Source organism: Lutra lutra, chromosome 2 (genome assembly GCF_902655055.1).
Source record: "Lutra lutra chromosome 2, mLutLut1.2, whole genome shotgun sequence".
NCBI classification, from domain to species: Eukaryota; Metazoa; Chordata; class Mammalia; order Carnivora; family Mustelidae; genus Lutra; species Lutra lutra.
The window spans coordinates 144,335,666-144,356,436 of NC_062279.1; the positions used below are offsets into that span (position 1 = coordinate 144,335,666).

General features: G+C 55.3%; 1 protein-coding gene across 4 annotated transcripts in view; it reads right to left on the reverse strand.

Annotated features, from left to right (window-relative positions):
• SORCS2 (sortilin related VPS10 domain containing receptor 2) overlaps positions 1-20,771 on the reverse strand; it is a 420,986-nt gene that overhangs the window by 271,116 nt on the left and 129,099 nt on the right. Inside the window, exon 1 of one of the 4 annotated variants that reach the window (XM_047718784.1) lies at positions 11,996-12,146. The exons of 2 other annotated variants lie outside the window; for them this stretch is intronic. The gene's annotated coding sequence lies outside the window, so the exon portion shown is untranslated. Of the gene's footprint in view, positions 1-11,757; positions 11,796-11,995; positions 12,147-20,771 lie in introns of those variants that run through there. One more of the 4 variants, XM_047718785.1, reaches the window with a different exon arrangement.

Genomic DNA, 20,771 nt, shown 5'->3' on the forward strand with positions numbered 1-20,771 from the left:
GTATAAATTGGACTTCACGAATATTAAAAAATTTACACCCGAATGACACTGTTAAGAAACAGAAAAGACAAATTATAGATGGGAGAAAATGCTTGCAAAACACACATCTGACAAAAGATCTGAATCCAGGACATAAAAAAGGCTCTAACAATTTGATCATATGAAGACAAACGGTGCAACAGAAAATAGCCAAAAACGTCAAACATTTGCTCTACCAAAGAAAAGATATGGGTGGCAAGAAGCCCATGAAAGGATGCTCGATATCCTTAGTTATTAGGGAAATGAAAATTAAATTACAAAGAGATAGATCAGCATGCTGGTGAGGTGGCTAAAATTTCTAAGTTGACAATACCAAGCGTTAGCAAGGATGTGGAGCAACTGGAACTCTGGCCCTTCAGCGGAAGGAATGCAAAATGACACAGCTACTTTGGAAACAATTTGCTTACAAAGTGTAAATATGCTATCATAAGATCTTCCCCCTCCTTGGCATCTATCCAAGAGAAACGTAAACACGTGCACATCCACCCAAAAACAATGCACCCACAGTCACATTCCCTGGGGAAAAGACACGTACCCAATCATCACCACAAGCACGCATGGCTGGAACGCAGGACAGAAAGTCATCACAGTGACAGAAGAAGCCAGAAGGGCACTAGGGGCAGATACGGCACAGACGTTCTCCCAGCCTGGGCCCCTGGAGGCCAGGGCAGGGGTTCCCAAACAGCAGGCATTTGGCATCGGGTGATTTCTGGTACTTTGTTGATTGCCACTCTTGGCATCTGGCGGGAAGAGCTCAAGGGAGCTGCTGAACACCTCACAGGGCACGGGCTGACCCCGGAACAGTCACAACAGCAAAATGATGAGGTCCGAAATGTCAACAATGGCCAAGACTGAGAAACACCACCACTCGCCCACCCTGTCCCCCTGGCTGAGGTGTAGCATGGCTTCTTAAGAGGAAGGGTGATGGTTCACTCAGCAGCTGTCCTATGGAACATGCCTGTGTCTCTCTCTGTGCTGGGCTCTGTCTGCTTGGCCCCCAGCCCTGCAAAGCGGGCTTTATTTTAAAGATGAGGGGACAGAGGCTCAGACCCTGCTGCCCCCACTCATCCAAGGGTGGGCAGCTACCAAGCAACTGGCCAGGACCAGATCCCACAGCAAGCAGGAGACAGCCACCCACTCTCCATGGACCTCCCCAACCCCCCCGGGGGGGACTGTGTGCAGCTCATCTGAGCAGCTCGGTTTATCCACAGTGATTAAAATCTACAGCTCCAGAGCCCAAGGCACACAACGGGGATTCCAAATGCCCAGCAGCGCATCTCTGGGTACGGTGGCTCCTCTGTGAGCATGGCCGCCCTCGGGCCCTGGGGAGAAGGAAATATCCAGGCACCAACTCAATTCCTTTCCCCCCCATCAGATAACAAATGAATAGAGTCCTATCAAGACAGCGGAATCTAGAAGCTGAACAAGGCAGAGTGCAAGACCTAAGTATGAAATAATGAATTTATAATCCCACTGAAGAGCAGTCGGAGTGGGAAACTGACATCACCATGGAAACCCGGGAAGTGTGGTGAGGCTCTCGAGGAGGACTTGGTGGGGCATGTCCGATGTGCTCCGTGATGGGAACAGTGAGCGGTTGGCCCGGATATGGGGCACAGGCAGTCCCCCAGGATGGGACCCTGACTGCCTCGGCTTCCGGACAGTGCCTTCTCACTGGGTAGGGGCAGAGGAGGGACAGGCAGCCCCTTCAGGCCCAGGATGGGGACCCCTGCAACCCTCAGAATCTGCATTTGGCACGTACATGGGTTCAGGCTCCCGCACACCTCCACAGAAACGCAGGGAAGAGTCCAAGGGGAACTCTGCAGACTTTTGGGCATTGCCCAGGCCCCGACTCTGCATGAAACACCCCACAAACATTCAGCAGTAACCTGGCTCCTACTTGTGCAGGAAAAAACCTTGTCCCTGCCCTCCAGGAGCCCTCAGAGCCAGGAGGGAGAGAGACAGGACCGAATCCTGTGCCAGGAGGCTGAGTGGAGGCCCAGCAGGGTCCCAACGGAGGTCCAGCCGTATGCAAGGCAGGAACTGGAGGACGCCAGGCTTCATCCAGAAGGGCCCGCAGACACATGGTGATGACAGGTAACCCTCTTGCCTTTTGGAAAAGCTTTGCTAGTGCTGAGGTGTCATTTTTCAATCATAAATTAGTCAGCCACACTGCCAAGGACCCTGATTTTAAGTAGTTTTGCTCAAGTTGTCAACGGTAGGCTCAGCTTTGTTACAACTAATTGCTGAGAATCCTAATGACAGAGATCCCAGGCGGACAGGGTCTGTCCTCTGCCTCCCCCACCGCGTGCCACGCCAGCCCGCACGTGCAGACCGGGCAGCCCAGAGGCCCGTCATCCCTCTTTCTCCACCCAAGAAATACACCTGCTGAATTCCAAGCATGTCCAGGCCCTTCAGGGGCCATGAACAGAGCTCTGGCTGGATGTCGGGGGCTCCCATGTTAGAAGTTGTGCCCCTCCCAGGCACCATGGCCCCCCGCCCTTCCCAGAGGCTGAAGGAACAACCTGAAAGGAGATCTCCCCGCCCCGTATGTCCTGGGTGCCCATACAGGCTGGAGACACAGCAGCCCCCCTACGTGTGAGCAGAGCAGTGAACGGCCAAGCCTCCCTTCACACAATCCCCACACTTTGGGGGGTTATTGGTATTGTTATGATTATCCTAACTTCAAAGATGAGGAAACAGGCTCAGAGAGGGGGGTTAACTTATCCAAGGTCACACAGCTCCCGTATTTCCTTGCCTCCTAGAGGAGAGGGGACAGAGTGGTGGGGAGGGGGCAATAGTGCAGGGGTCCCGCCCCGGGGGGGAAGCATGTGCAAACCCCCAGAGTATGCAGGTACTGATGGAAGCGAGGAGCTGGGGGGCTGCACAGCAGAGCAGACACTAGCAGGAGGCTTCAGGGTTGCTGCTAAGATCCATGGGGCAGAAACTACAAAGCAAACTGGGCAAGGAGGAGGGCAGAGGGCAGACATCCCAGGGGCTAAGCAGCCACAGCAAAGGGGGTGCTGGAGGGGAGGTGGGAGGTCTGGGGACCCGTCCTTCAAACACTCTGCCCAAACCAAGCCTGAGCTCCAGGGTCCCATCACTCCACCAAAGTCTCCACCCCCCAGAACATCTAAATAGATCTTGGAGTCATACCCCACCTCCTCCCCATACTGCCTCTTGAGTTCAGCAAACAAATGCTGCTCTCCATGCCTCAGTTTCCCTATCTGTGAACCAAAGCAGCTCTGAGGAATGGAGGTGGACTTAGGACAGACAGCCGAGAGTGAGCATTTCCTTAAGTATCACTTTCCATTATGTACTTGGCCAATTTCACACTTACGAGCTGCTTTCAGCAACCTTCAGCAACCGCCTGGGGTCACTTTTCAAACCCCCTGGGGGACATGGCTTGGCCCATCTTTGTGAAGCCAGGGCAGACTTCCTAGAGAGTACACCCAAGGGTGTGAGCAAGACCGAGCCCAGAAGGTAAGTCCAAAACCCCCCCAGGAGGCCTGGGCTCTGCTTTAGAAAAGGGCACCCATCCCCCACCAACAAGTAAGCCGGGACACACAATCCAGCGGGGGCGGAGGGGGGGTGCAGAGTGATGGCTCCAGCTCACAAGCCCTTTGTAGAAAGAAGGCTTCTGCCATATTTAAGCAGCTCCCTGTCTCTGAAAGTCTTCCCGCAGCCCAGAGCACAGGATTTAGGGCCAAAGGCAGCTCAGCCATTCAGAGGCAAAGCTGAAAATCCAGCTGACACACAGCCTGGGCTTTGTGGGAAGGCGGCAGGCAGGGCGTATGTCACCAGCTTGCACCCTGGAGCTGGGATTTGGGGTGAGGTTTGGCTCCCTGCCAAAGCCTTCATTATGCTTGAAGAATGCTGTTTTCAAATTGTCTTTTTGTTTTCCCACTCCCCCAAATTTATGTAAAAATAAACTGCGTGAATTCAATGCACGCTTTCAGGGCCCCTAATGAGCAATTTCCTAGCGAGTGTCAGAGCCCAGTGTCAGAGCCGGCACCCATCAGAGCCGGTGGCTGGCAGCTGCTTGGCCTGAGCTGGGGCGCGCTTTGAGGACACACCCTGTCCACTGTCCCTGTGACGGCCACCCCGGCAAGAGTCATCATTCAATCCTCCCAACAACCCCTAGTGCCAATCATTCCCATTTCACAGAGGAGGAACTTGAGGCTCAGAGAGGTTCGGGAACTGGCACAACGTCACACAGCTCACAAGTGGCAGAGCAAAATCTCGAGCCCGTTGGACTCCAACACTGTTGACGGTAAATTTGATAGGTCTCCATTCTGGCCACGGTGCTCTGGACACTATGGCGATTGTTGCCACTCCTCTTCAAGTATGACCTCACCTGAACAGTATTCAAGGTGTATTCAGGTCCCTGCAAAGTACAACAGACTATCACCTCCCTGGATGTAGATCTAATACCTCTATGAATGTAGCCTGAGGTGGTAGTGTCACTGCGGGGACTATGTTGCGTGATTCCTCATGGGGAGCTCATACTCCTTGGAGACCCTGGGGTCCTCCTAACACCTGCCGCTGCTAGGAAAGAGGCCAGCACCTGCTCCTGGGTCAGCTGGTTTGGGAACCTCAATACATAAGTTACATCTATCCCTGTCAGATTCCTTCTGTGACTCAGGTCCTTCCGGCCAGGTCAGACTTTGCTGCTGACCTGCCCACGGACTTGAGCCAGGTCCTCCCCTCACCATCCAAGGGCCTGGGCCATGGTGTCCCCAACTCTATGAATGGATTCTGGGGCTCCCCCGAGTGGCTGCCCAACCACAGCCAGTAAATGCTGGGAGAACGCAGGAATGGAGGAAAGAAGGCATGCTTTCATCCAACCATGAAATCCTGAGTGTGAGCTATGTGCCTGGCTCTGTGCTGGGGACACAGCAGGAAACAAACCAGCTCTCTGCCCTGGGGAGCTGGCCCTATCTGCCCTGGAGAGCGGCCCCTTCCTGGCCTGGGGGCAGGAAACACACACAGTTGGCGATCACACAGCCCATCACTGGTGGCAAACTGTGGATGGTGCCCACAGGGCATGGACAGTATCTCAGAGACAGGGAGGGAGGGGAGGGGGGAGGAGGGGAGATGAGATGGAAGGGGGAAGGGGAGAGAGGGAAGGGAGGGGGAGAAGGGGGAAGAGGTGGAAGATGGGGGGGGAAGGGGAGAGGAGGGACAAGGGGAGAGGGAGGGGAGGGAAGGCGAGAAGGGAGGAAGGAAAGGAGGGAGGAGAAGGAGGGGAGTGGAGAGAGAGGAAAGGAGAGGAGCAGAAGCGAAGAAGGAGAGAAAGAAGGAATGGAAGTCTCCCGTCTTTCTTTCCACATCACAGGCCAGAAGAAGCCCAGGAGGAGGAGGGGTGCGAGGGTGCGGGGATGTTCAGAGGCACCCCGCCCAGCCCCACCTTCTGCATCTGTCTCAGGCACAGACTCAGGTGTCCTGCTAATGAATGTCACTGTGACAAACAAAAACAAGGGACAGAGAGCCCACTCTTTGTACCTATGGAGCCGGACCAGGCTGCCAGCCCCAGGCTTGTCTGATCTGGGGGCGGGGGCAGTGGGGACAGCCCTGGAAGTGGCACCTCTTGTCCCGGCCAAGTAGGGGGTGGCTGTGCATTCACATGACATTCTGCAAAGCCGGGGACAGGCTTCTGTCCTGGAGAACCCTAGCACAACCATCCACCAGCTATGGTCACTCCTGCAGCCCCCGCAGCAGGTGTGACCATAAATAGCAGGTACGTCGGGCTCTTACGGGTGCACAGCCGCCCCAGCCGGCACCTGGGCTTCTGATCACTGCCCCAGGAGGCCTGGAGTCCCACACTGATCGCCACGTACCAAGGGTGGGCTGTGGCAGGGGAACCCTGCTCGTCTGGTTTATAAATCATGGCTCTGCTCTAGATCCTTTTCAAAGAAATGGTCATGGGCCTTGAAAACATCTCAAAGCCACTATCCACCATGTCCATGATGGAACGGCTGATGGCACTGGACGGACGTCCCAGACCCAGCCTTGGCTGTCCTGCCATCCACCCATGTGCCCCAAACTAGAACCTAGGGGTCCTTTGACAGCCACAGACCCCCAGACACCCCCAGTCCCCAGTCACTGCCAAATCCCATGGATGCCTGACTCCCCCACACCCTCCCATCTCCCCCTCCCCGGGCTGTGCTCGACCTGCCCCTTGGGGCTGCCACAGAAGCACCTCTGGGCACCGGGAGGGCCCTGGAGGCTGTGTCTGCCTGAGCAGCAAGGCCAAGTCTGCAGTCATTAGCATTCAACCTGTTTTCCTCTTTTCTTCCTTAGCGATTGTGTGAAGGTCAGTTTCATAAAAGCTGTCCAGCCGCCAGCAGCGGGGCCCAGCACCCGGATGCCCCAGCAGCCCCCTCTCTCCACACAGAGACATCTCCTATTGTTTTGCATTCTGGCAAGCAGGTTCTATTTTTTTCCTTAATAAAATAAGGTTGTTCATAATCGCTGGCTCCCCGGGATTGTCATATGAGAGGCAGGCCTGCTGCCATCAAGGCCTCCGGGGGGCGGTCCCTGCTCTGCCCACTGTTGTTCCCAACCCTGCTGCCCCTGTGCTCCAGGGCGGGTAGAGGGGTGGGGAGCGCGTCTAATCTGGGCGACAGGTGTGGGCAGGTGCTGAGCCTAGAGCAGATCCCACCACCTCACCTGCTGCTTCCTGGGTAGGGGTGGCCCGGGTCGGGGAGTGGGAGTGGCCCTCAGAGACACGGACTAGAACTCATTTACTGTCGCTGTGTTGACAGCATCTCCATGAGGGATCTCTCAGGCCATCCACAACTTACAAACCTGCTTGGCCATCCATGGTGCACACAGCCCTAATGAAGTTATCTCCAAAGTGTTCACCATGTGTTCACCAAGAAAATGATACCACTGATGGGGAACGTGGGGTAGAGCGGGGAGGGCTGCAGGCCCTCGGAGGGTCTGATGAAACCCCGATGGAGGAAGGAAGGGAGGGGGCCTTTCCGAGAGCCCAGGTCATGGAGCACTAGGCTGGGACCTCCAGAGGGGACTCAGGGAAAGAGAAACTGGGATGGGGTCAAGATCCGCTTGCCTCCAAACTAGAGGACACTTAACATCCGTGGGAGTAAGAAGATGCATGAAAAAGGGACCAGGAGGGGACGGGGAGCAACTCAGCCTGGCACCACGGTCTTCCAGCAGGAAGAGGAAATGGGAAGCAAGGACTCTGGAGAACTTCGGCCTCAGGGACAGGGGACTCATCTCACCTCCCCTGGACAGCGTGGAACAACCACGGCGAGCCATGTCAGGAAGAAGGGGATGCGGCTCCTGGGACAAAACACTTGTCTGTGAGCCGTCACGTCTCCAGACTCACTGAAGACTCACCATCCACCCGGAGGTAGGTGCTGTTGGACCCACTTCACAGATGAGGAAACTGAGCCTCTGGGCTCTCGGTCCAAAGTTAGGAGCTCTGGGAGTCTGGCTGGTTTGTGTCTGGTCCTGTGGGCTGCCATACCCTTCCAGAGAGGTTGGGGGGCTGCCAGAGGCCCAGAGAGGAAAAAGGTCCCCATTTTTTAAAACGAAGAGGACACATCGGAATCCAGAAAGAACAATCTCTTGAGCTTGGCATTAATTCCCAGCAAAATAACAGAATGAGTTTAAAGCAGGGATTTTGAGATGTTCGGGCACAAATACAGCTTCTCCAAGACAAACTGTGCCCTCTGAGGCAAGTCAGGGGACCATGGGCTGAGTGGCCATCAGCGTCCATGGTATCAGATGCCCTGGGGACCACAGAACCTGCACATGGCCTGAGCTGTGGCCCCCTGAGGCTCAGATCTGTTTCCAAGGCTCTGCCGTCTTTGTCTACCACGTGGCACCTCACCAAGATGAGTTCCCAAAAGATCTATCAAGCCCAGCATTGCCTTCAAGGGAAGAAACGGGAGGATATGCCGGCAGGTTAACAAGAGAGATTCCCTGTGGTATTCCCTGTGGACTCCTGGTCACGTGGCCCAGGGGGCCCCTGGAGCTGCCACCTGGCGGTCAGAGACAGGACCCAAAGTTAACACAGCCTGGTGACATGGCAGGGAGGGGCCGGAAGCCACGCACACTGGAGGTCATTGCCCACCCCCCATACCGCCGCTGCCTGGCCTTGTTCACCCGCTCACTCAGCCCCCCACCACCCACGAGCTGGGTGACTTTGAGGAAACCGCTCAACCTCTCTGAGCCTCCAATTCTGCACCTTCAAACAGCCATGGCGGCATCACTAAGGACGGAGTCCTGAGCACTCTAGGTCCTTGAGGATTTTTAATCTCCTTTCTCTTTCTGCTATTTTTATAACCCACGAATAGTTCGTGAAATGCAGGCTGGCTGTTAGGCTCCAGAGGGGAGTGTCAGGTCCTGATCCTGATGGCCGCCAACCCACAGAGCCCCATGGGGGCCTGCCCCCCAGCCCCACAATATCAAGGCTGGCGAGTCTTTGCCGAAATTTTTGCTAGCACATCAGATATGATCCATCTCGGTGTCCCATTGTCTTACATCTTCCACTCAATGGCAAAGTAGCCGGAGTCCCTCCCACAGGGCTGCAGACAGTCCCCTGAGCAAAGGGCCAACTGCTGCATCCTCCGATGTGGCGGCTTGTACCCGCCACAGACACAGGGTCCTCCAGGACCTGGGACAGCTCTTCATGACACAGGCCCCCACCATGCCGTCCCCACAGGCCACAGGCTATCCATCAGGCCTCGGGGGCTAACAGAAGGCCTGTATCCAGCACCTGAGAAGGAACTCAGTGACCCACCCATCGAGGCAGGTCCAAGCCACAGCTGATCCCCCAGGATACTACCGACCGGTCCAGGGGTCAGCCAAAAGCCAGGGATGTGAGACTGTGTCAGTCATCTACCAGTCTGAGAGATCACTCCCTGGGGCATCCTGGAGGGGTAATGCGCCCAAAGCCATGGCCATGCTGGAGTCAGGGAGGCAACAGGCCTGCTCCCCTGGGCCTGGTCAGACAGCACCTACGGGACCTTCAGGGCTGGGCTGGCACTCTGCAGGTGTCTGGGGGAAGGTGCGGGCCAAGGAGGGGCAGCCAAGGCCAGCCGGTCTCCACACTGTCCTGGGGGAAAGGACACAGGTAGCCCTGCAGGACGCCCCTGGCCTGGCTGGAACTGAAAAGGGGAGCCCTCCTGGGATGGACCGGCCTCCCAAGGGAAGGTGCGCTGCAAGGGACCGACCAGGAGAAAGGGCTGGAATCCTTTCCCTGCTGCCGTCCTGCTGTGAAACGTGGACCCTGTCATCTCACCTCTCAGAGCCTGGTCCCCACCCACAAAGCGGAAATCAGAATGACGATGCAAAAAAAAAAAAAAAAAAAAAAAAAAAGCCTCGCGTTCTGCCAGGCAAACAGGCAGCAGCCCATGGTAGTTCATGTCCAATCAGTGGTAAGAATATTAAAAAGGTAATTAACCACCTCATGGGGCATTCGTTATAAACTAACACCCATAATCGTTTCAATATGCTGGCTGTTTGGGGTACACTCTCCAAATGACAGCCACCGGGACTCATGCTCTGCTTGCTGGCCCCGTGTCCAGCCACATCCACGATAGCAGGGCCCCGCCAGCCCACCCTCCATGCTTGTCCCTCCCTCCCCTCCTGCAGCACACTTAGGGACACGGTCTTGACCTCAGAAGAGCTGCTCTTGGCCCAGGCGGGCCCCTGGGGGGAACTAGCTGTGTATTGCTCAGGTTAAAGCACTATTTATTCTCAATCCTGTTGACCCAATTTTAATCCCAGCTACATTAATGCCTACAGCCACCGAATGGAATACGTTCCGTGGAAAAGTAAATTCATTCACGCAGAATGATGCCCTAACGGCCACCAGCAAAGGTCGGAGAGGGAACTCGTTCTCTGGCGGCTCCCTAGCTCTCGGGCACAGGCCTCCAGGAGCTCAACGGGTCCTTCTGATGCGGGAGCACCGATGAGGGCCTCAGCCTGGGTATTTTTAGATCGTGCCTTGGCCCCTCCATACCCAAAGCCAATTAAACAAACAGCGGCGTCCCCGAGCACATTGCCCAAGCAGTGTTTTCCTAAATTTAAGTTACCGGGCACAGGTAATTTAAATTTAGGCACAGCCTGGGATCTGTGAGCGCCAGCAACAGTCAGATAAAATATGCCAGTGGAGAAGCCACCACTCATGTATTTGCCACAGGGGACTCTTCCATGGGGCATCCTGAGCCCGAGCCTGGCTCCCAGCTTCTCCACCCCACCTGGGGCACCGGGCACGCTGCTGTTGGTTGGCTCACTGAGCCCTGGTAATGAGGGATCCCGGCCTGTTGAGAGGGGTAACCCCTTTATGGGGATGCCGAGAAGACTGCCGGAGAACAAGGCCGAGTCCTTGGTCAGCTGCGTGTGTGGGCACACCACTCCTGGATGCGCCCCCCGCCTCCCCTGCCCAGTGCTTAAGCCTACAAAGTCCTCAGCCAAAGACCCAGCTGAGCCACCTCCTGTCCCCTGAGTTCGGGAAAGCCCCTCCAGGTCCCTGCATCTCAGACGCAGACTCCTTGACCCCTACACCCAAGCCACCTGCCTCACGGGATCGTGACAACAGAACCAAGACAGAGATGCACCTGTTTTTTTGTTCTGTGCACCTGAGGCATTTTCCAGACGGTCTTCAGACAGCACCGAGCCCTTCGACATCCAGACGATACGCACCAAGTCCGTTCCCTGGTAGGGGCATCGTATGAGGCCAATGATAGGATTCCCAGGGAGGGTCTATTTTGAATGTTTTGTCTCCAACGACGCAGCACCCACATGCATCAAACAGAAACTACGAGCGATGGGAGGAGATGCAAAAAAATGTCCTGCTTGTGGCTCCTGACAGATGATAAGACAGGAAAATACAGAAGAACCTAAAAGACCCAAACAGTAATGCTACAAACCCACCACCAACTTGTAACTTAAAGCACAAAAAGCCATATTTGGGGCCATGAAGACAACCTTGATATGTTTTGAAATTTCCTTTTAGAAAAATTCATTTTGCCATCCTTGAGCTGCCCGCTCCCCTCTGCGGGCAGCCAGGCTGAGCTCTACACCTGGTCCTCTGAGGACAAGATGGGGGTGGGGGGGCTCTGGAAGGGAAAGTCCTCGCAGACTGGTCGAAAGGCTTCACACGTCAAAGCAGACACTTCAAAATTAAAATGAGAGTCAATCCTAAGAAGAGGAAGAACACAACCTAAGGAGCTTACTGGGGGAAGGGAATCCTGGCCAAGCCATTGCTCTGTGCCTCAGTCTTCTCATCTGTGTGCTGGGACCAATCAGAACCATAATGATAATCACGATTCATCTGCAAAATGGGGTTAAGGGCCATACGAGTTTCAACCCAGGGGGCTACGGCAAGGACTGGAGATACTGTCTGTCAGGGGCCGGTATGATTGGGCAAGTGCTTCCTAAATGCCAATCAGGGACCCCACTTCGTTAACCAGCTCACACCGACTTGCCTCCTGACCCAGGCTATCACCATCCCCGCCTGGCAGGCCTGAACTGCACAGATGTTACGAAAACTCGTCTTGGGAGCTCTCCCTGAGACGACACATTCCACCCCAGTGAGCACTGGTGGATTTCCTCTCTAACCTGCCCAGGGAATCCCAGTCTGTTCGAGCTCTTCCTTGGGAGCGGGGGAACCCAATGAACCATGGGGCTCCCTCAGTACAGAAGGACTCGGGGTGGGAACACACAGAACCCCGAGGGGCTCACCTGGAAAGCATTCCCAACCAGAGGAACCGCGCACGCTGCCGCCCATCTTCACCTGAAGCCCATGTCTGCAGAAAGCACCAGAACACCAAGGCCCCCCACCCACCCACAGAAGGAGGGCAGGCCCAGGAGAGGGCCCACAGGGCGTGGGATTTCAAGGCCTCCACCTCCTCCCCAGCCGGGCCTCCAGCTAAGTGGCTACGTCAGGCGTCATGCCAAAATCCAAAGTCTCCTCCCAAACCAGCTATTTTCCACCCAGCGGAGCTGTACTATCTTGCCGTTATCTTCCTAAAAACCCGAGTCTCTTGAAGAGCTAAGTCACCTTGAAAGGACGAAATTATCACTCAATTAGCATGGGTAAGACTAGAGATTATTAGCACTCTAGGTGTGTAATTAGCATATCCTCAAATTCAGTTCCTTAGCCAACATCCCACCCCCGGAATTTGGCTGGAACAAGCCGGGCTCTGATCCCAACCAAGGGCGCTCTGAGCCAACACAACTGCTAGCTGAAGTTTGAGGCCAACTTCCAGGATATGTGAGTCTGTTATCTACTCTCTCCCCTCTTGACCCAATCCAAATTTTCATGGCTAGGATTAGGAACCAATAGTTGAGCCAATACGGTCATGTTATACAGTTTTTAATTAGGCTTTTCAAATTAAAGAGCAAAGGCTGAGCCCTGAACCAGGTTTCACCTGGCACTCTCCCAAGTCCCAGGGACGGGCAAAGCAGAGAAGCACAGTTGGAAAGCCCCCACCCCTTCCACCCTCATGGAGGACACAGGCTGACGCCCAAGGTCATGGGCAGAAGGAGCTCGGCCACAAGCTCTGGGACGTCACTGCTCCCGCCTAGAGTCTGCAGTAAAGGGAGGGAGGGACTGGGTCCAGGGTCCCTTGCCTCTGTGACGGGGCTCAGAATGCCTTCTGAGCTCGCTGGGAAGATCAGATGAGGGGATGGATATAAAACATCTGGCACGTGTCAGGGCAGAGCAGGGGGCTGGCCAGGCACCTCCAGGAGGAACCAGAGCCAATCAGTGGACAAACCTGGAGGCATCTTCTGAAATCCCAGGATCATTCATTCATGGGGACACTCACTCACTTCCACAGTCCCTGACGATGGCACTCTGAGCAGGACAGATAGCATCCCTCTCCTTGTGGCTCTGTCATCTTAGTGTGCAAAGAGGGGGCTGCCAGGCAGGTGTGTGTCCCCCCACAATCCATATAGGGAAGCCCTGTGCCCCAACTGTGAGGGTATCAGGAGGTAGGGCCTTTGGGAGGAGTTTGGACTTAGATGAGTTCGTAAAGGCGGGGCTGAGGGGACGGGATGAGCAGGATGAGCGTCCTTATGAGAAGGGGAAAACAAAGCTCTCTCCCTGGGAGGAGGAGAGGCTGTGTGAGAATTGAGCACGCACCAGAAGGTAGCTGCTCGCGAGCCGGGAGGGAAATCTGCCAACACCTTCATCTCTGTCTTTCCGCCTCCAGCACCATGAGAAATAAATGTCTGTTGTTTAAGCCCCAGGACTCTGTGATATTTGTCACAGCAACCTGAACAGACTAAGACGGGGGCCTCACAGAAAATAAACCAAATAAACGAGCAATATGTCCTGTGTCCAACAGTGATAAGCCGTGGGAGGAAATACAATAAATGAGAGTTCTGCTGGGTGAGTGGTCCTGAGGGCCAGCAGGCAGGCCTGCTTTGGGATGTCTGATAAGAGAGGCATTTTCTGCAGAGGTGACAGTCAAGACCTAGAAACCGGCCCCATGAAGACTAGTTCTGCGCACAAGAAAGTCAGTGCAAAGGCCCTGAGGCAGCAACAAGCTTGGGTAGCTCATGGACAGGAAGAAGGCCAAAGTGGCTAAAGTCAAGAAACCAGGGAAGGGTAGAAAAAAGTGCTGTCAGGCAGTGGGTGGTGATGAGGGAGCAGGAGGCTGGCTGAAAACAAAGCAAAAGCTGGCACCTTGCACCCCCTCTCCACCCGCTCCCCTCGGTAATATGTGTCACATTCCTCAGGCACCCCTGACTGCCCTAAAAGAAAAACAAATAGTTAACTTGCAGAGATCACAATCCTGCAAGGCAGGAGTCTCCCTTGGTTTACAAATGTCCTTGAGATTTACAACAAAGAAGTTACCTTATCAATAGCCCAATTTCCAAAGGCACATACATAACTCAGTTCCTCAAGCCCTAATATCGCCCTCCCCTCCATAAAAACTGAAGGAGGCTGAGGTAGAAGAAAAAGTAAATAAAGTTAAATTTCTTCTAAACCCAAATCTCACTAACAAGGACACTTGATAGCAGGAATGTAACATTCCACCAGGAGACTCCCGATTGTCTTTATGTTAGTGCCTCATTAAAGGGAAAGCGGCCTTGGCTTGATAGTAACCAGGCCTTCAATATCCTGACAGTCTTCTTTACCCCAATAGCCCTTCTGGACACCCCTTTGTCCTCACCTACCCAACTCCTGTGTATATAACCAGCCACTCCTCACATCCCCGGGGCAGCATCTCCATCTGCCCACGGGTCCTGTCCCCGTGCTCTAATAAACCACCTTTTTGCACCAAAGACATCTTAAGAATTCTTTCTTAGCCATCGGCTCCGAACCTCACCCCACCGAACCTCACCTAGGTTCTAGAACTTCATCAGGTGGGGCAAGGAGGGATCCCAGGGAAGGACGCTAACCGTAACCCTAACTGCTCAGCCTGGGAGCCCTGAACCCTTGGATTTCTTGTTCTCTCCCAGGTGAGAACGAACCGGGAGCAAAGAAATGCTAGGCATTCACCAAAGGTCATTTTCTTTTCTCCTGGACTGACCACGAGACCACATTTCCAGTCTCCCTTGAAGTCAACTTGAGCCCTGGGGTAGAAAGGACAGGATGGTGGCTTTCCTGGGCTTTGGAGTTCCTAGTTTCAATGTTCAGCCAGCAGTTCCCTGCGCTCTGAGGGCACAGTCCTGGGTCTCATAGCTGCCAGCCCTTTGATCCTCCACTCCCTCGTTTCAAACCTCCATGGGCCTGTGCTGGTCGCCTCCCACCCAGCAGTGAACCTCCTGACACAGATTATGTAGCAAAATTATTGATCCAAAGACGTTCTAAGACCGCCCTAAGCCAGAGGGATGTGTTCTGAGGCCGGGGGGGGGGGGGGGGGGGGGGGTAGCATGAAAGGGTTAACTGGAAGGTTAGTCTGGGGAGGAGCCGGGGAAGTGAGGAGGGTCTTTTGGGCCTGGCTCCTGGGGCCCCAGCTCCGATTCCTCCGACCCAGCCCAGGGTTCCTTCCCAATTCCAGAATGACGCAAACAAATAAAAACATCATTAACCAGACGGAGAAATAGAACAGACTGAATGTTGTCAGTAAAGTGGGGGTTGTTTTTCTCCTGTGTATGTTTGTGTTTCTCTAATCACTTGATACTGTTTGGAAACACAAGAGGAGATTTGGGTAAACAAAGCATCGATTAAAGCCACATCACATTTGAGGAACACAGAGAGGCTCCAAACATGGGCCGTATCCCGCGAACACAGGAGATCGGTGCTGACCCGTTTACAAGATCAAATCAGTTCTCGCCTCTACTTTGGAGCTGAGCTTTGCCATGCGGGTACCAGGTCCCACGGGCTGCGAGCACCCAGCCCCCAGGCTTCCCAGTGCCGTGTCTGACCCCTGAGGACCTGCAGCCGCAAGCTCACCCGCTTTGCAACCCGCCTCAGGTCTGCTTTCTTATTTAATTGATTGTTCCCTCCCTGCTCTAGTTGTTAAAAATGACCTCGGTGCCCCTACGGAGGTTACTCAGTAGAAATCAGGTTTTGTTTTACCCTGGGTGAGATCTCCGAGGCTTACCCTCCAATCAAGACATGTGTGTGGCCTCTGGCCACCTCCCCGAGGCCCGAGCAGCTGGACTTTCCCCGCTCGGCTGCCCAGCCCAGACCAGCCACTGTAGTCTGGGACATAGGGGCACACCAGCTTTTGTCTTCTGTGCCCCAGGGGCTCTGAACACAAGACTGTGTGGGATCAGGGCTTTGCCCAAGGTCATTGCAATGTCACAGTACAGGGGTTGTGTACAGGATAAAACAGAACCTGGGTCTTCAGCTCATGCCACTGATGGGGCACAAAGCCAGAGCCGAGAACCATGGTCTCAGCTGGAAGGAGGAGCTGTGGACACTCAAAACTGTACATTCCAGAAAAGAGACAGAGAAGGCCAGGGTTCAGGTAAGACCTGTGTGCACAGCAGGGAGAGTGGCTCCTTCCCAGCCACTGTAATGATCAGGTTCTCTGGGTTTTAAATATTGATCTTTGAAATCACGAAGCTTCCCCCACAAAGACCCTCATGAGACACCGGGATCCCTGCTAATAAAAAATTCATTACCCCACATTCTGCTAAAATGGCAGAAGGGGTCAGACTTTACTGCCCAAAGCAGAAGAAACAGCAAGCGTACCTCATCCCCACCGAGCCCAGCCAGCCTGTCCCACAGCCCCCCCAGTCTCAGCGCATGGGGAAAATGGCCCAGCTGGGCTGCCTCCCAAAGCGATCCCAGGGACTGGTCTCACCAGTACGATCTGGTCTGGTGAGGACATCACAGGGTGGTGCCTAGACAGGAAATCTGGAATGGAACGGGCACCCAAATCCTACACAATTCACTGAGCAGAGTCTCGTGCTAGGCGACAGATGGTCGTGCCCGAACCCATGGCACACCCCTCTCCCGGGCCCCTCTCGGTCCCAGCACAGGCATCTACACTCCAGGTTCCTCGGAGGTCACACTGGAGCCTAGGCTGGTGCTGGTGTTCCCTCTGGGCCCCAGGAAAACCCTGGCAGCCCCCTTGGGCCTGCCCTGAGGCTCTCCCCACCTTGCCATCTTAGCCAGTAGTCACCCCGGGCACTACCCAACACCCCACTCCAACACCCCTGCAGGAACTCCTCTGCTCTGCTGACTGGCACCCACCTTCCGGGCCCTTGGCTCCTGGCTCCCCCCTCTCACGGCCGCTCTGCCCTCTGCACCCCACTGCAGACAGGGACTCTCATTCCTCACAGCTGTCCTTCCATCATGAGCTCAAGAACCAGCTTCCATCAAGAACTCCAGAACCAGGTAGGCAGGTCCTGCCTCCTGCCTCCTGCCTCTCTGAGCCTCAGTTTCCAAATCTGGACAAGGATGTCATCAGATCCCTCAGACTTGCCTTCCTGACACTCAGACTGGGGCAGGTGTGAGTCCTGCGATCTCACCTGTCCCAGACTCGTGAATGCTCACGCACCGATGCCAGCGTACCCCTCCTCCTCACCCTCCAGAGCCCACCCGACCCCTGCTGGGAGCCCAGCCCACCAGCTTTCTCCCCAGAGACTACACCCAAGCAGAGACTCCTCCCGATACACGCCCCCTCCCCAGCTCAAAATATAAGAGGCAGGAAGATGCAGACAAAGCACAAGGATGGGATTCATGGAGCGTGGGTGAGCCGCGCCCCCCCCCCCCAACCTGCTCTGAGGCCCTGGAGAAGGCCCACCACATCCCACACTGACGGCCTCATTTACAAAACTGAGCTGCCAGACCAGGTCACGGCTTCACTCCAAACTAGAACCCACTGAGAGCCTGTGATATCCCAGGCTGTGATAAGACCCAACCCAAGCCCCCAGAGCACTCATAGTCAGGGAGGGAGACAGAGCCCCACAAAACATTTCACAGTCCCGAGTGGCTACAACTGTGACGTGTGGATACACAGGAGGGTTCAAGGAGCCAAAAAACGAAGCAACCAACTCCACTTGAGCTGTCCATCACTGCTACCCAGCAGCTAATGCAGGGCAAGCTCTATAAATGCTGGGGGCATGACTGGGTGGGGGGTGGGAGAGTGGATGGATGGAAGGATGGATGGATGGATGGATGGGGGTGGGAGAGAGGATGGATAGAAGGATGGATGGATGGATGTGCATGGGTGGGGGTGTAGGAGAGAGGATGACTAGAAAGACACATGGATGGATGGATGGATGGATGGATGGGAGAGAGGATGGATGGAAGGATGGATGGATGGAGAAGGGATGAGTGGGTGAGTGGACAGGTAGATGGATGAATGGGTGGATGGGCAGGAGGGTGGGTATGTGGATGGGTAGGAGGGTGCGTAGGAGCTGGGATGGAGGGGTGAGTTGAATGGTGGTTAGGTAGATGGGTGGATGGGCAGGTGAATGGGAGGGTGGGAGACAGGACAGATGGAATGTAGCAGGTGGAAGGATAGACGGGGATCTCTGTGACATTTCAGAGGAGCGAGAGCTGCCCCTCCTCTTTGCCCTTCACACAAGCTCACTCAGCAAGGGCCTGGCCCAGAGAACTAGTGTCCAGAGCCCACTTAACAAGACAGACGGAGATCAGGGGAAAGAGACTAATCAGCCAAAACTGAAGGAAAGAAGGGAGAAAGAATGCAAGAAAGGAGGGAGATGGGCAGGAAGGGGCAGCGGGAGGCAGAGGGACCGTGTGATGGAGGACGGAGAGAATATGGATGAGGAGAGAGTGCCAGCTGTGTATGTGGTGGGAACGAGGGAACAGGGACAGAGAAAGCAGTCCACGGCTGGCATGATTGATCAATGATAGCCCAAAATGCCAGGCTGAGTACCAGCCCGCACGCCGAGCAGGCCCCTGGGATACGGTGGTCCAAAAGCCTGACAGGGAACAGCAAAGACACCCACCCCACCTCGTGTTCACGGTGACAGGGCAGTCCCAGTGACTGGCAGGAGAGGGCTGGTGGCTCCCAGCGGACGGCCCACCCAGAGGATGTAAAGACGGGCGAGGGGCTGGTGTGGGGGGCAGCTCGTGCGAGCCATACAGAGGGGGCCAGCAAGGCCAGCACCCGCCTGACCCTGCTGGCAGTGGTGTCTGCGAGGTGACTGGGCATCGTAAGGCAACACGGGCCCCCAACCTGTGAACATCAGCCTGGGACACCCCCACTCAGACCTCGGGCGCCCCCAGGGCCCCCCATCAGTGTGCCCCACAGCACCCCCCAAACACGGCAGCAAGGGAAGAGAGGTGCCCAGGTGTTGAGAGGCACGCAAGGAACAGAAGTTGTAAGGCGCAAACACAGACGTCAGGAGCCGACCCCAGGGATAGGTTCCAAAGTAAGCCAGACTCCAACAGAGAGATTAGCAATCACAGTAGCAATTAATAGATGTGAATTATTCAGAGCCCATTTAAAACACGCTTGTGACCCACAGTATTTGATTAGAAAGGCAAGAGAGAGGCATTGCCACGGGGCCGTGGGGAAAAATCTCAGCCCAGCCGTCCCATGGCCTGGGCCACGCCTGGTACAGGCCCCACTCTGCCAGCCTCTCGGGGACTGGCCTTCCGGTTCCCATCTTACATCCACGTACACGAAGTAGCCAGTGCGCTCCTTCTGAAACACCCCACCTGACAGCCTTGGTGGCCCTCCAACCCCCCAATGGAGGCGGGCAGGGATCTCGGCCCAGCCCCGACACCCTTGGGACTGCACTGCCCAGCAGGGATGGAGGGGGCTGGGTTACCAGGGTCACAGGTCCCAAGCGTGGCAGCATCTGACATCCTCCCCAACCCACCTGAGGGTTTGCCTCATTGTCCATGTCACCCTAGGCTCCTCTGTCCATCGTGGGGGGGTCTTCCAAAGGATCAATTTTAAATGATCTGGTACAGATCATAATGAGAAGTCACCCTGCTGACCTGACAACAGCCTCACGCCAGGCCAGTGATACCTCTGAACTGCTACCCTGGAAAGGACGCTGCCACCAACACCGTCAAGCACGGTGACTTCCTGGCTACGGGGGATCCGCCGGCTTCGGAGAAATTCCCAGAGTGCGATTCTTCAAGCCACACAGCAAGCTCGCATCTTAAAACGAGACAGACTATGTCCGTTTACAACACTGCAGAAAAATGCACAAAAACACCCTTTTTTCTTTTTTAAAGGTTTTATTTATTGGACAGAGAGACATGGAGACAGAGCATGAGCACGAGCCAGGGGAGGAGTGCAAGCCAGAGGAGGAGCACAGAGGGAGCAGCAGAGCGAGAGGGAGAAGCAGACTCCGTGCCGAGTGGGGAGCCCGATGCGGGGCTGGATTCTGGGACTCCAGGATCATGACCTGAGCCAAAGGCCGCGGCTTAACCAACTGAGCCACCCAGGTGCCCCCGAAAATGCTGTTTTTCCTTGCACTTCTGCTAGCATCAGACACAACCTATGGTTCATGGGCTCACCACCCTGTTTTTCATATTTGCCAGAAATTTCTTAGTGCCAGCTGCATCCAACGTAAAGTAGAGTCGCAGGTCCTGCTGTCCTCTGTGCTAGAAACCCACATCCGGACAGCCTACTATGGCCAACCTCAGAGCTACGCTCACTCACAGCTTTGCAGGAACCTCCAGGGAAAGTTCAGCCCAGCAGGTCTAGCTCATATTCGAGGACCACGGAGGAACGCTACCAAAAGGCCTGGCCCAGGTGTAGATGTGTTTCAAAAGCCACCCACGGAGCAACACTCATGTCCATCTGGTCAGAGGCCTATTCACCTGTGCAAGAACCACCCCCCCCCCCCCGCAACCAGGACGAGAGCTGCCTCTAAATCCCACCTAGTGCTCCTACTACCACGTCCTCCTGCCCCCCACGTCCATAGGAAATGAAGCCCAGGCTCAGCCCCCAGCCTCGCCCAGACACATGAACCAGCTGCAGTCCCCAGAAAGCCCAGTGTCTTGACTTGGCACCCTGCTGTCCACTCGGGGACAGCTCCCTGATGGTCAAGTCCCCTCTGTCATCCCTCCTTCAGCACTATGAAGTCTTGCCTGTCCCTCCCTGGCCCCTTCCTGACCCAGGAGAGGGCCTGCCTCTGCAGGGGCGCTCCCACACCCTCCATGCCTCTGTCCTACACATCCACAGCCTTTGTGGCTTTACCTCCCATCTCCTCCCCTTCCCAGTGAGGCTGCAGCCCCGGAGCCTAGCCCGGGAGCCCAGCCCAGAGGACATGCTCATGGAGGCAGGGAGGAGGGATGCAGGATTCCCTGCTCCCAGGGCACCCAAGAAAACAATGAGGTGTTTAGAAGATATATATGG